This window comes from Rhamphochromis sp. 'chilingali' (assembly GCF_963969265.1).
Source record: "Rhamphochromis sp. 'chilingali' genome assembly, chromosome: 20".
Classification (NCBI taxonomy): domain Eukaryota; kingdom Metazoa; phylum Chordata; class Actinopteri; order Cichliformes; family Cichlidae; genus Rhamphochromis; species Rhamphochromis sp. 'chilingali'.
In genome coordinates, this window is record NC_137947.1 from 21,383,538 (window position 1) to 21,396,782 (window position 13,245).

The window sequence follows — 13,245 nt, forward strand, 5'->3', positions numbered from 1 at the left end:
AGATGGCATCCACCTTTGAGTTCATTCAAAGGTGAAGTTTGGATTTTAACACCCTCAAAACCTCCCATTTAGATTCTGACTAAAGTAAAAAAATATGTTCTGTTAGGAAAAGTGTTTCTTTTTCTAGGCACTTTGTAGGCAGTAATCCAGAGAGAAGATTGAAGGCCTCAAAGGAAAAAGGACCTTTAAACATGCTAGCTGACTTTGCCAGTAAATCCACGTGTCCATTCTACTGTGTAAACTAATGGATAAACAAATTTTTTGAAAAGAAAAAGCAGTCATGTACTTTAGTTTCATTTTCCTTTGAAGATATTTAACAGTGAACGCTTACTGTGTCACGAAACAACATTAAAAGCAAAACCTAAAAACACCAAATGCATTTACCAGCTCATTATCAAGTTAGTAGGAAGTAATTATTTAATTGTATCCATAGGCCTTTAAATGTACGTAGCATCCTTATATCTAACGTCCAGCTTCTTTCTCTAAATTCATTTTCACAGTCTAGAACATTTGTTCACCCAACAGACAGATATGTACACTTGCAAATGTCTGACAAAAAATCAAATATAAAATGGATTCTGCTTCAGCTTCTGAGTGCAAAGATTGCAAAAAGTGCGAATGGTGCAGCTGGAGCTAAAGTTGGTTGGTGTCATGTGTTCTGCCTCATGCATTCTTGAAGCTCCCTTAACTAAACCAGACAGCATTTCCAGTAGTGGGAGAATGTCTGAAGCAGACACACGTTGTGCTACACGTGACAAAAGAAAACTTCAGACAAATCCTGAACTGACTCTCCTGACAGTGGCCAAAATTCTTGTGTGAAAATGGTTTAACTCTGTAATCTGTCTGTCTGTCATGCTTCTATCTCTCAATCATCCCTTTGTCTGTCTGTCATAGAAATAGTGAGACAGGGTTGATTGAGAGACAGAATAAAAAGGTAGAGAGACATGACAGAGAGGCAGAATGGAAAGTAAGCAAAAAGTTTAATGATAAAGTGCTGTTCACAGACGAATAGCAATGAAGTGCTATACAACAAAATAGACTAAAATAATTTTTTAAAAATAGCATGAATCACAAGAAAAATACAAGAAAGTACAGTTAATAGCAGTATAAAAATATTAAAAGCAATTTAAGGCAGAGAATAGATGAATTCAAGCAAATACCAATAAGACTCAATAGAAGACCTGTCTTTTTTAAGATTTCAGAGTGAGAAAGCAATATAGTATAAGGTAGGCTTAGTACTCTACAGTATGTCTATTTAGGGCTCAACAATTTCTAATTTTGGGAACCATTGTAAAGAATGTAAAATAGAAGTAATTTGAGATTGCTTACTAGAATATGTCAGTAGTCAGAAGCCATCAGCAAAATAAAAAAAGCAATTTAAATGAAAGAAACAAGAATGGGAAATACATTTTACATCTGAGTTAAAGCTCAGAGAGGAATCAAATATTCCCCTCTGGGCTAAGTTCAACATTCAAGATTTCAAATGCTGAACTTATTAGATGGACAAAAGAACACTTGGAACCAAAATAAGAGTTTATAATGCTGAAGGACTCTTTAGTAGTAGTAGTGTTTGATATATGTTCAGCAGGAATGTTGATATGTCTGATTATCATAATTCTGCCTACTTTCAACGGTAGAAAATTAAAGTCTTAAAGTCCAAGGGAAAATATGCAGCAGAACCAGGTTGCTTATATATTATAATACCATACAATGGGTGAATTTCTAGAATTATAATTATAATCAACTTGATGGAGTAACTAGAGACTGAAAAAGTCAACTGACACAAAAATGTCTATTTTTAAAGTTCTTTGGCAGTTCAACCTCCTCAACTAGAAATCTGTGGTGCAGAGAAAAATGAACAGTGTGTTGAATGTAGTTTTAAGAAATCTGAGACGTTCTCATGCTTCTCAGAGAGAAGCATAAAATCTAGTTCCTCTTGACAGAATAAGTCATTCAAAATTAAGAACTTCTTAGCAGCAAAGTAGGCATTAATCACCATCAAATCACTGTTATTTTACCAGAGAGCCACTGGGGTGGTTATAGAAGGAAGGTCTCAGACAGAATCCAGATGGAGAAGTGAGCTGTGCAGAAAATCGGGGTTCCTGCCATGATGAGCAGAAGCTTTCTACACTTTGAGATGTCAGCCTGGAGAGAAAATAGAAGCACAGGCACTAGTTATAGACTAAAAAAATTCAGGGAACAATACCTGTTATTAGAACAGCAGCGAAGCCCAAAAGTCTCTAAAGTCTCTCTGAAGGCAATGAAATGGTTTGAGGAAAATGGCCCTCATCCCCCAGTTCCTCCAGTGGGCTCTCCATAGTGAAGGTGTTATTCTAAAATTATGGTGTCATAGCTATTGCAGAGACCCGAATTCCAGCATTGTACTCCTTCTGCCAGCTGCTTAGTTTTCTAAAGAGACACTGTCTCAGCCTGCATGAGCAGCAATTTAATTGCAAACTTTTTTTTTTTTTTTTAGCCCTGATTAGTGCTGTTGATTCTGCATTGCAGCAGTGTTCACAGTGGGTGATTTACGTTGCTTAAGCAGTTTATTTAGTTTTTCCGGTACAGATCTGCTGAGCTTTAGTAAGCCTCTTTGATTGCTGAGATCAATAAGCCCTGCGCACTTTTCAGAGTCCAAGAAATAGTTAATTAAATTGTTTAATCTCCATGTCTTTTGAAAGATTTTATCACTATGTGTCGAAAAAGAGCAAAACACCATCTGTTTTTTTTTAATTCTCAATTAGAAGAACACATTTATGTGACGAAAAAAGAAATGAAATAAACCCTTCAAATAGCTTTTATTGTTTTGCATTACCTTCATTTGTATTCATTTAAATACAAGCAGAAACGTAAGATAATAATTAATATTTCATTTTAGATGAAAGTTTGGAGATATGCATAATTTTACAGTCATACTGCTTCCTCTAAAACTGCATCCATGATTTATTTTCTTAGGGCGTCAAGGTCTAACAAGCTGAGGAAGGCTTTCATTCCTGACATGTAACTTATTTATGAAGTTATTTATGGTTGTCTATCATTTATTACAGTGAAAAAGAACAATAGAATTATTTTTCTTGGAATTTGATGAACAGTTGTCTTTAATGTGCATGGATTTTGACTAACAAGCTATTGGTATTTTGTAAATTTTAACCGCACAGCTGTTGGAAAGAACTGAGTTGTATTCTGGATAAATAAGGACTGGTGGATGACAAATGTGATGAAGCCCACTCATAATGCTGCATTTGATCATCTCCAAGATTCTAAATGTATCTAAAATGAAGGCTGATGATGCTCATTCTGATCATCTTTGTGTTTTCTTTCAGATGATTATCTCCAAGCACACAGATGCTCAAACAATTAAAATGTGTACCACTATAAACACCCACTATGTTCTTTATCTTAACTTTCATTTTCAGATCCACACTCCCTTGGGTTTCAGTTAATGACCTTTAACCTTTTCGTTTATTTGAGTTCACATCATACAAATGTGGATGTAGTCTCATGTAAGAAAAACTATTTCACTTTCTGGCTTGCATTCTGATTTTTCAGTTTCCACTACTTAACTGTGATAATGGAAAAAGTTGACATGGTAAATAGCAAATGGACTGGTTCTTAAATAGTGTTTTGCTACTCCACCTGAGCCCTCAAAGCACAGTGACACTTGAGTGTGCTAAATTGTGTTGCAGGTCTTTATCCAGAGTGTTATTGAGGCAGGCCAAGCTTTTACATAGTTTAGGGAACGTCAGCTGTTGAATAACACCTCGTTGCCTTTTAAACTGCTTCAGTTCTTGGTAATATAGATTCAATAAAGTCCACTAGAGTTCAAAGGAAGTCATGTGAGTGAGTGAACTCACTGTCATGTTCAAGAAATCAGTTTGAGATTATTTAAGCTTTGTACACTGATAAGACCACAGTTAGTACACAGTCGTTATAACGGGATGGACATGGTCAGCAACATTACTCAGGCAGGCTGTGTTGTTTAGATGATGTTCACTTGTCACTAAGAGGCCCAACATGTGCCAAAAAATATCTCCACACATTATACCACCATCACCGTACAATCTGAATCTTGCAGAAGAAATGTGGTCTTCTGCTCCTGCTTCAAGGTTTAATGCATTGTGTATTCAGAGAGGTTCTTCTCCATACCTTAGTTGTAATAAGTAGTAATTCAAGGAATCATTTCTCAGTTTTCTCAGAGGTAGAATTATTTTAAGCAATTAGCAGTACATTTTATTAAGAAAAAGAAAAAAGAGTAAAATCGCAAATTTTGCACATCCACTCAGCCCCCTGTAAGTTTAACACTTAAGATTCAGTTTGTCTTGCCAACTGGGAAAAATACACTTAATACTATTTCCCTTTCAGAATGGAGGTTCAAAACAAAAGGGGGGTTTTAAAGGCCCAAGTTTGGGCCTTTAAAACCCCCCTTTTGTTTTCTACAGTCATTGGTGCAAACGTAGTGTCCTTTGTGGCTAGTAAACAGATTTAGCACAGCCCTGCACGCTCAGCTATGGGTCTGACGTCACACGTGCGGCTACCAAGCTGTAGTTTACTTTTTATTTGAAAGCTTACAACTTAATATAAACTCATAAGAGCGAATTAAATTAATGCCAGAGACAGAAATTGACTCACAGGACTTCAATAACACCTAGCAAAGAGAGATGCAACCCAAGCTTGCAGATTAGCGTGCAAAGTCCCAGGTGACATCTACACGCTCCGCCCCCTCGAAAGCGAGGGGAGGATGTCGAATGAGAAGGCGCTTTGGGGGGACTCCGTCTGTACACTGAACTTTGCGGGGGGTTCCTGCTGTGGTTAGTTTATTTACAAGCCCAGGTGTTGCTTCGTGTGAGGATTTCTTTCGGTCCACATGGCCGTGTTGTCGTTAAAGCTCGCCTGCCGCTTTGCGGACGACCCGTTTTCAGTGTCGGTATCATCAGTTGGTCGATGTTTGCTGTCAGTGTAACTCACGGATAGTGGTACAGTTGCTTCGGGCTGTTTTTAACGGTATGCTGGAAATACTAAAGAGAAAGACGATTTTTTAAAATGTATTTATTTATAAGCTATCTTCAAGCACTTAGTGTAAGCTTGCTGATTTGTTTAGTACAAATAACTCTTTGTGATGCATCGGCTGTAGCGATAACCGTTAAACTTGTGTCATGATTACAGGCTACGGGCTAGCCTTAACTTCACCAGTGCATCTCCGCGGTGAGCTAGTTTCAAACGCGAAACTGTAGGACTTGCTACCTCTTCTCGGCCGCTCACTTTGTAACACCATGTTGTTTAAAAGACAACGAACAAGTAGACGGTTCCCTCAACCAACCACGAGGCGATAAACACGCTTGTAACGGCATCATTTAGGTAAGTCTAATGACAGTCCAATGGACAGTCCGTATTAGCTTACACAAGTCTTGTTTTAGCTGTGAAATGACGTGACAACAATAGAAATTGTTTCCAGTATGTGTGCCTATAGAGCCCTTATTTTCAAAGATGTGAATTGGTCTTCATCTGTGAGGCAGAGGAGGCCATGCTTTCCAACAACACCCTCCACAGTCATAACATGCCGTGAGAGTCACTGTACCGTGAATAAGGATGATAAGACCTTTGTGCACCATAGGAATGTTCTTTATTGCATAATACAAACAGAAATTGGAATTTTTAGCTACTCTGGAGCACTGCTGCTTGTCAAGTGTCTCACAGCCTGTTGGGTACCTAAATAGTTAATGCTTAAAGGGAAATCTGGCTTCCTTGAGATTTACCATTGAGATACCTTGCTCATGGACATGCCAGGAATTAAGGGTAACTGAAGATGACTCATAGATGATCTTAAAGTTACATGCAGCAGACAAGGGTGTAAATTCAAGCAGGGTTTTTATAAGCGACCGTGCAGTGGAGCCTTCAAATTCATATTTTTATACCTCGACTGTAGTTGCTGACAGTTCAAGTCTTTACCATGAGGTGTGTGTGTGTGTGTGCCATTTTAGGCTGTGATCTATAACAGGCCAGACAGTGTAAAGCGCCGTGGCATCAGCGCCAGTACACATTAGGATAAGGCGTGACCGATTGCCCTTAGTGTAAGCGAGATGAACATCAGTCTGGTTTGTCCGGTGTTAGGGTGGGGTCACGCACACACAAACACGAACGCACATGCTGATCCATGAGTGTGTACGTTGGACACCTGTTGGCTAGGATCCTGGAGCGCCACCTTGGCTGAGGGTGTGTTTACAATCTGATTCCACTCTACAACAGCTGAACGTCTGCTGAAGAGTGGACCACCCAAACTGCTGTGTCTCTTTGGCCTGCCTTAACTGTCAGCGTCAGTGTATTTTGTAATGTGGCTGTTTGTGAAATCACACATTTGTCCCACTACCCTGGGAGTAGCAGTCATTCCAAGACACCATAGCGCTCTTGAAGTGCAACCTCGAGGGTGACAGGGTCGTAAAATGCTGAAAAATCACTATGTACAGCACAGATAAGTGTTATTTATACAGTAATACCAGAAATCACAGGTGGAGGATGAAGACGTAAGCGTTAAGCAAGATGAGCCCTACACAACTCCTTATACTTTAAGACATGAGCTGTTTCCAGTCCTGTCTGCTGTGGGTGTTATACTTAGTCCACATCTCTGGTTTTCTGACATTTATGCTCAACCACATTGTGCAGGTTTTCATGCGTGTTCCTCATAGAGCCAAGGAACTTGATTTGACTTTGACTTTTCTCTGATCCTCTTTGCCCTCTTCTCTCGCTGTATGTGGCCTGTCATTAGAGCTATACTTAGCCACGCTTATCAGTTCTGTTATTCCCTCGGTAAGACTGCAGATGTTTACAGGATTGGAATAGCTCCATACGTAGTAAAGTGTTGACACAGAATCTCTGATGGATAAACACAGAGTCCTTGGAGTTAAAGTGTCCTTCAAAGATCAGCAAGGCCCTTTTAGGCATCTTTAGGGAAAGCTTTTGAAAGTATGAAAAGACAACGTCGAAATACTGAGAGAATAAGAATGAACGATCATATGGCTGAGTTGGGAGATAAATCCTAATTTTGCATGCACTAGAAGGTAATGTGCTGGAAATTTCTTGTGTAGGTTGATATTTTCTCTTCTATAAAGCATCAGTAAATAAAATCAGTTAAGTGTTTGGGAGTGGTTCAGTTGGTTGAAGAGCCCTTGTGTTCTTTTTCTCCAAAAATTGTATTTAACCAGGCATAATTATGAACACAGTGCAGGGCGTTGACAGCAGATGTGTGTAATTGCTGGCTGGATGATGTCATAATATTATTAAGATATTGACTTAAAATGGAAGTGGTATGTTTTACAGCAGACAGATCCATGTGGCATATGTGGAAAAGCAAAGGCTGTGTTTAGAGTGGTCGGTTCATGTGTTTCAGTGAGTCAGTGTGACAAAGTGCCACACTTTGCTTTCTATGACATAAAAACAAAACAAAAAACATTGTTATAACTTTTAACCTACTAAATGTGTATACTGTACATTCATTACAAGTTTAACAAAACACAGAATATGCTGTTTCGTTTGTAGCATGATCCTGGTGTCAGGATGACAGAGAAAACAACAGAACTGCATAAATTAACATTTCTGGTGTTTATCTTTTGAATAATATCAGAGTTTATGGAAAATCAGCATCTAAAAAAATAGTTAGACAGTTTTCTAAGCTTTTTTTAAGCATGTTTGGTATTTGTCTCTGTTGACATGTGCTACGTTCATCTACAGCCCCCCCTAAAAAGTCCTGCTGACCTGCCAAGTACAATAATTACTGAATAAATTAAAAAAAATGAATGAATTATTGTTAAATTTTGCTCATTTGGTTATGTGGGACACACAAATAACTTTTAACATAATAGTTCCTGGAAACAAATGAGCTTATGTGTGTGAGCCATGGAAAAGTGAGTGACAAACTGAAACCACATGAATACCAAACAAATCAAAATCTGAATATTTGAATGAATTGTGCATGGATTGTATGGCCTTCCTTTAGTTACTCTCAGTTTGGCATCAGGTGATATAATCGATTTTAACTTTCACTACAACAGGTCGTGCGATCACTCTCCTTCAAACTCTTAAGTCTCCTTCGGTAATCCTTCAAGGCTTTGAGTCATGTGATATAGAGTGGTTATGTCCCCAGGATCAGACACCGGCCATGTGCTGAGGATTGTGGACTCTGTTATGAGGTTGAACATTTGCTCTCTGCCTGCCTCCACAATCACTGCTGAGTCATTCTCAATTACCATATGGGACTGGCTGTAATTTGCAAGCATCTGCTGAAAATGGGTGTTATTCTCAGACACGATGGCTTATTTCCAGAGTGTTTCTGTACTCATGTTACTGCACCAGTTTCATTTGGCACATCGTCCCTTTTTAGCCTTTAAGCAGTGCCATATCATGTCACTCTTAAACTTTTATTTCCCTAGGGAAACTTTCACTTTATAAGTAGTATTATTTTACATAGTGCATTTCCTTTTCTGGATCTGATGGTTGTGTAATTGTGAGATCTGACTCATTACTCATACCCTCCTTAAAGGGAAAAAGAAATGCAGTTCTAAATGTCAGCCTCGGCAATTACCTGCACAGACATGAATGTGATATTCAGATACTCTTGTTTGCGTGGCAGGCACAGCCGCAATAGCATCATCTTACTTGAGCAGATAATGGATTTCATTGTGCTGTGGTGCCTTTCTGTTTTTCAAAGAAAATTACACAGCAGGGGGACATAGAAGTACGAGTATCCATTCACTTTATTCCACAAAGCTCCTGAGGTGAATGGAAATGTTTCTCTATTATCTCAGGACTCTTTTAGATTGGTTCCCCTCTAGTTGACTTAATATTTACAGACGATGAGAAAATGGACACAAAGCATTTTGCGAACGTTAACTGCCAGCAGTGGCCGCATTTGATATGTGGATGCTTTGTTCTACCTGGTTTTACAGAGACTGTTTGATAACTACTAAATAAAAATGTGCTGTCTAAAGAAAAAAAGTAGTGATTGGGAGAAGTGTTTGTTGAGACAGCCAGCCTGATAGAGTGAGTAGAAAAGGAGGCGGCACAGGAAAGAGGGAAGTGGGTCATAGAGGAAGCTGACCTAATAGCATTGTACCATCCATTCACGGGATAAATCCAATAGGAACAACTATTAAAAGCTTACTGTTTAGACGTATGTCTCATCTTTGCGACCTTTCTGTTGGCTGTCATGGAAAACATTGCTTTATTTTTTAAAAGCCACAGTTCTCTCCTATCTTGATTTCTTTCTGCTATGTATGTCCCATGAGGGTTAGTAAGGAAGAGGTTAGAGGTGGTATAGGGTACAGCAGGCCTGTTTGCATCTACAAAATGTGCTTTTTGTGCTTATTCTCTCAGCAAAGTGGTGCATGAGTCAGAGTTGTTTTTGCTCTTTGCTCTTTTGTGTACAATGAGAATCCCCTTCTTCCACAAGATAGCATAGCTGTGCCAAACATTATGTATACAGCAAATAAAGTCTAGTGCCAGGAAGTAACATTGTAAAGTGTGTATGCCCTGTGTTCTTTGTTAATTTTCTAGCAAGCTTACTTGAGACAGATGAAGAGAATACTCTGTTCATATGTCATGTGGGTAGCAGCATATCCACTTCACTTCACATCATCAGCCTTCGCCCCTTGTGTGGGTGAAGGCTCAGTTTACTGAGGAACAGGTTTTTTTTAGGTGGGATTCTTCTAACTGACTGTTCCAGTCAACGACTCCATGGGGGAGGCCCTAAGATAAGCTGGAAATTTTGAGAACCCATGTCTGTTTTAAGAGTTGTTGATAAAGTAAAGAGTGTTATGCCATTGCTCTGATATCATCCAGAGAATAACATGGGCTAAATCACCTAAATTGGCCATAGGTGTGGATGTTAGTGTAAATGGTTACGTGTCTCTCTGTGTTGGCTGGCGACCTGTTCAGGGTGTACCCCACCTCTTGTTCAATGGCAGCTGGGATAGGCTACAGCCCATCAGCAACCCTGAATTGGATAAATGAAAGAAAAAAAAATTAATGAATGGGTTAGAAAAAACAACTACAACCTTTAAGTTATCAAATGTGTGTCATATCTAGTAATTAAGGCCTCAGTACACAGGTGTACTGACCAGTCTGTATCACCCTTGCTTGGAAGAAATGTTTACCGGTTCTTCACCTGGATGGTGAGTGGTTTCTGGAGGTTGCTAGCTGTCACAAGGTGAAATCAGTTTCAAAGGAGGTACTGCACCAAAAATATCTTTGTGATGGCTTTGGTTGCTAGCAGATTGCCACGTTGGGCCATAGTTTGCATTAAAGTTTATCTGCAGACACATGCCATTTGCTGTCCGGAGCTGCGTTAAAACTTGAAAAAATGCACCAGAAACCAGAAATGGAGAATGTTTACTTTAAAAGTACAGGTTGTGCTTGGTGGATTGTGCAGATTGTGTGTATTTACAGACAAGTCAGCATCTTCCATGCAATCTAATGTGACCACAGCAACCTGCTAGCAACCAAAGCAAGGAGGAGGTTTTCAGTGCAGCACTGGATACCTGTTTATGACTAATTTCGTGCTAGTGATTTCACATATGCCTTGTACCAGCAGAAAAATCCAGGTTAGGATTAATCTAGAGGGATAGTGTTAGTCAAGTGCAACGCTAAATTGCACTGAAACCCTCCGGGCTTTATCGTAGGTGTAAATACGTCCCTGACAGAAACCCCTCACTGTGCAGTGACTTCATTTGAGCCACATTTTTACTCGTTTATGACTAAATTGAAACTGCAGGTCGCCCAGTGGTATAGTTATTCAGTGCCTAGCTTGTGTGACCACACAGTAATATGGTTTTATGTGGACTTACTTCAAAAACCAGCCTCTGACTGCTTTTGAACAGCTCTAATGACCTCGCTGACAATGACTGACATCTGCGCTGTTGCTTGGTGACACTTATCAGCCGTTCTCACCCTTGTGGCCAATCATAAGTTGGGAATTAAATGGGGCTGTCAGCTGCACTGCAGTGTTCTCACAGGATGGTTCAAGTGAAGGTCATGTAAGGAGGGAGGGAGAAGACAGAGAAATGTCCCTCTATGCATGTCAAACGTATATACCAAACCTCGAATATACAGCTTGGTGTTGGTAGAATGGGAGAGCTGACATCTGTCCTGTTATGATAGAGAACATAATTAGAGTTATATAAGTGCCACCAAGACTTCCACACCTCAGAAAGGGGTGTTTTTGTAAAGGATGACTCAGGGTAGATTATGAGAACTTTTCAAAAGGTGTCTCTGTGTGTCGTGACTAGTCAGCAGTATGACTCAGTTTGGTTCAGACTTTCTTTGGCAGTGTGATGGTTGAATGTTTAAAATATATCCCAAATCAGTGTCGCATCACAACAGTATCCTCAACTGCCATTCAGCCTTAATAGAAAGTATTTTTGGCTCAAAATAGCTTGACAGTTATCTACTTTGCACCTCTGGTGTAATTACATACAGGCAGAGCAGCTGATTTATATTGAGCTATCTGGCAAAAGCGTTGAGTGAAACAAAGTAAAACCTTATTTATGCTTTAGAAATCCTGTATGTTAGCCTCCAGTTCTGCTGCTGTTATAATGACCATTGCTTTAGACTCCATGCTGGGACTTATCAAGGCATGTGAGATCACAGACACAACAGGATGAAGTGGCAGTGCTCGAATGGTTTTACTGCCAGCACTTAACAGAAATGGTTGACTGAATGGAACCAGTATGCTGTGTTGACCATGAAATGAGTGGAAGTAAATTGAATTCACAGTGGAGCTTTACAAGAGCCACAGTATATTTCTCTTTACTGGAGGCAGGATCTGTTTCCTTGATTATTCCCTCTGGTGATCTCATGATAGCATAGGGCAGCATTCTGTAAATTGCTTCTTCAGCTTGTAGATAAGCCTTCCTGTGTTGGGGGCGATTATGTGACTTTGGTCTTTTTAACATATTGCGGATCATATTTTTGGTGTGTTTTCTCTCCTCTGCTCTCCTCTCCTTTCACAGCACACTGAGTAGGATCCCTAAAAGATTCCCCATCAAATATTAACGCCCTCATAAAGGCTCTGTTCTCTCCACCCACACACCCATCAGCGCTCGCGCCACACACGTCACTTTACACGCATACTCAGGCACACATGCAAAGACAGAGCAGGGCAGCATACAGCTCAACCTTTGAAGGGTGTCTTCCTTTTCCTGTGCTCTACTTTCTTTTGCTGCTACCTTACTTTCAGTTTAGATGATGGAGGAAACAAAGTGTAGATCCACTTGACTGCATTTATTTCTCCCCTTGTTGATTAATTTGGGGATAAAAATGATGAACAACTCAACATAAATTCACCAAGTTAAGGTAATAGTTTTTAATCTACTTTTCTGTGATGCACATTAGGGAATAGATTAGATGAGTCTCACTGAAAGATGCACTGATGTGATGATGTGATTTTGTCTTTGCTTGTTGTGGTCTAGCTGTAGATCTCAGTGCCGTGGCTTGCCACACCTTATCTTGCTCCCCTCTCTTGCACTCACTGTTTCCTCTGTTGCACTCTGTCATTTGATCTGCCACGTTTTAGTATAGAACATTACCAAATTCTCAGTGCTTTGTCATTGGATTAGCATCCTTTAACATCAGTGCAGCTCTTCCCAGTATTGCTTTCACTCAATACACATTAGTCTAGCGCCAGCGTTACTTTCAACCCTGTCTCATTCTATTAGCCTTCTCTAATGGCACTCTGTTAATCTCTTCAGGGACACAGCTATGACCCACAACTGCTCTGTCCAGATGACTGGCCTAGTTATTACTCCAGTGAGACTCTAGACTCAGTCAATATATGCAAATGAGGTTGCACTTTGGTTTTGATTCAGTGCTGTGTGAAGTTGCTTAGGCTGTGCATTTTCGTTTTTAAAATGTAATTTAGTTGGTTGACACAGTTCCTAAATGACTGAGTTGATGGTAAAACTGCTTTAAGATAGAGGTTGAATGGGCATGGCTGGGGTGGCCCATACACTTCAGAGCTTTATTCTCACACAGTAGAGCAGGCTGGATGACATACTGTGCTCTTCAGACAGGGATAATGTGTCAGTTGAGTTATGGAAAGTAGTGTAGTAGGCTACAGATTTGTTTATTTTTATGATGTTATTGTTTTTGTTCAGTCCCACATGAGGTAATATAGTTGTTGCTTTCAACCCCTTCAACTTAAACACTGCTTAAAATGTGCCACTTTGAAAAATGACCTAACAGTATTTTCGTTAGAAAGAC

The 13,245-nt window shown here is 39.6% G+C and overlaps 1 protein-coding gene across 6 annotated transcripts in view; it reads left to right on the forward strand.

Moving 5' to 3' along the window:
• The first annotated feature begins 4,746 nt into the window (after positions 1 to 4,746).
• The window catches only part of ccser2a (coiled-coil serine-rich protein 2a), a 48,375-nt gene continuing 39,876 nt past the window's right edge, over positions 4,747 to 13,245 (forward strand). For 3 of the 6 annotated variants that reach the window (XM_080869000.1, XM_080869002.1, XM_080869005.1), the window contains exon 1: positions 4,747 to 5,355. The gene's annotated coding sequence lies outside the window, so the exon portion shown is untranslated. Of the gene's footprint in view, positions 5,356 to 12,230; positions 12,340 to 13,245 lie in introns of those variants that run through there. The other 3 variants (XM_080869001.1, XM_080869003.1, XM_080869004.1) reach the window with 3 other exon arrangements.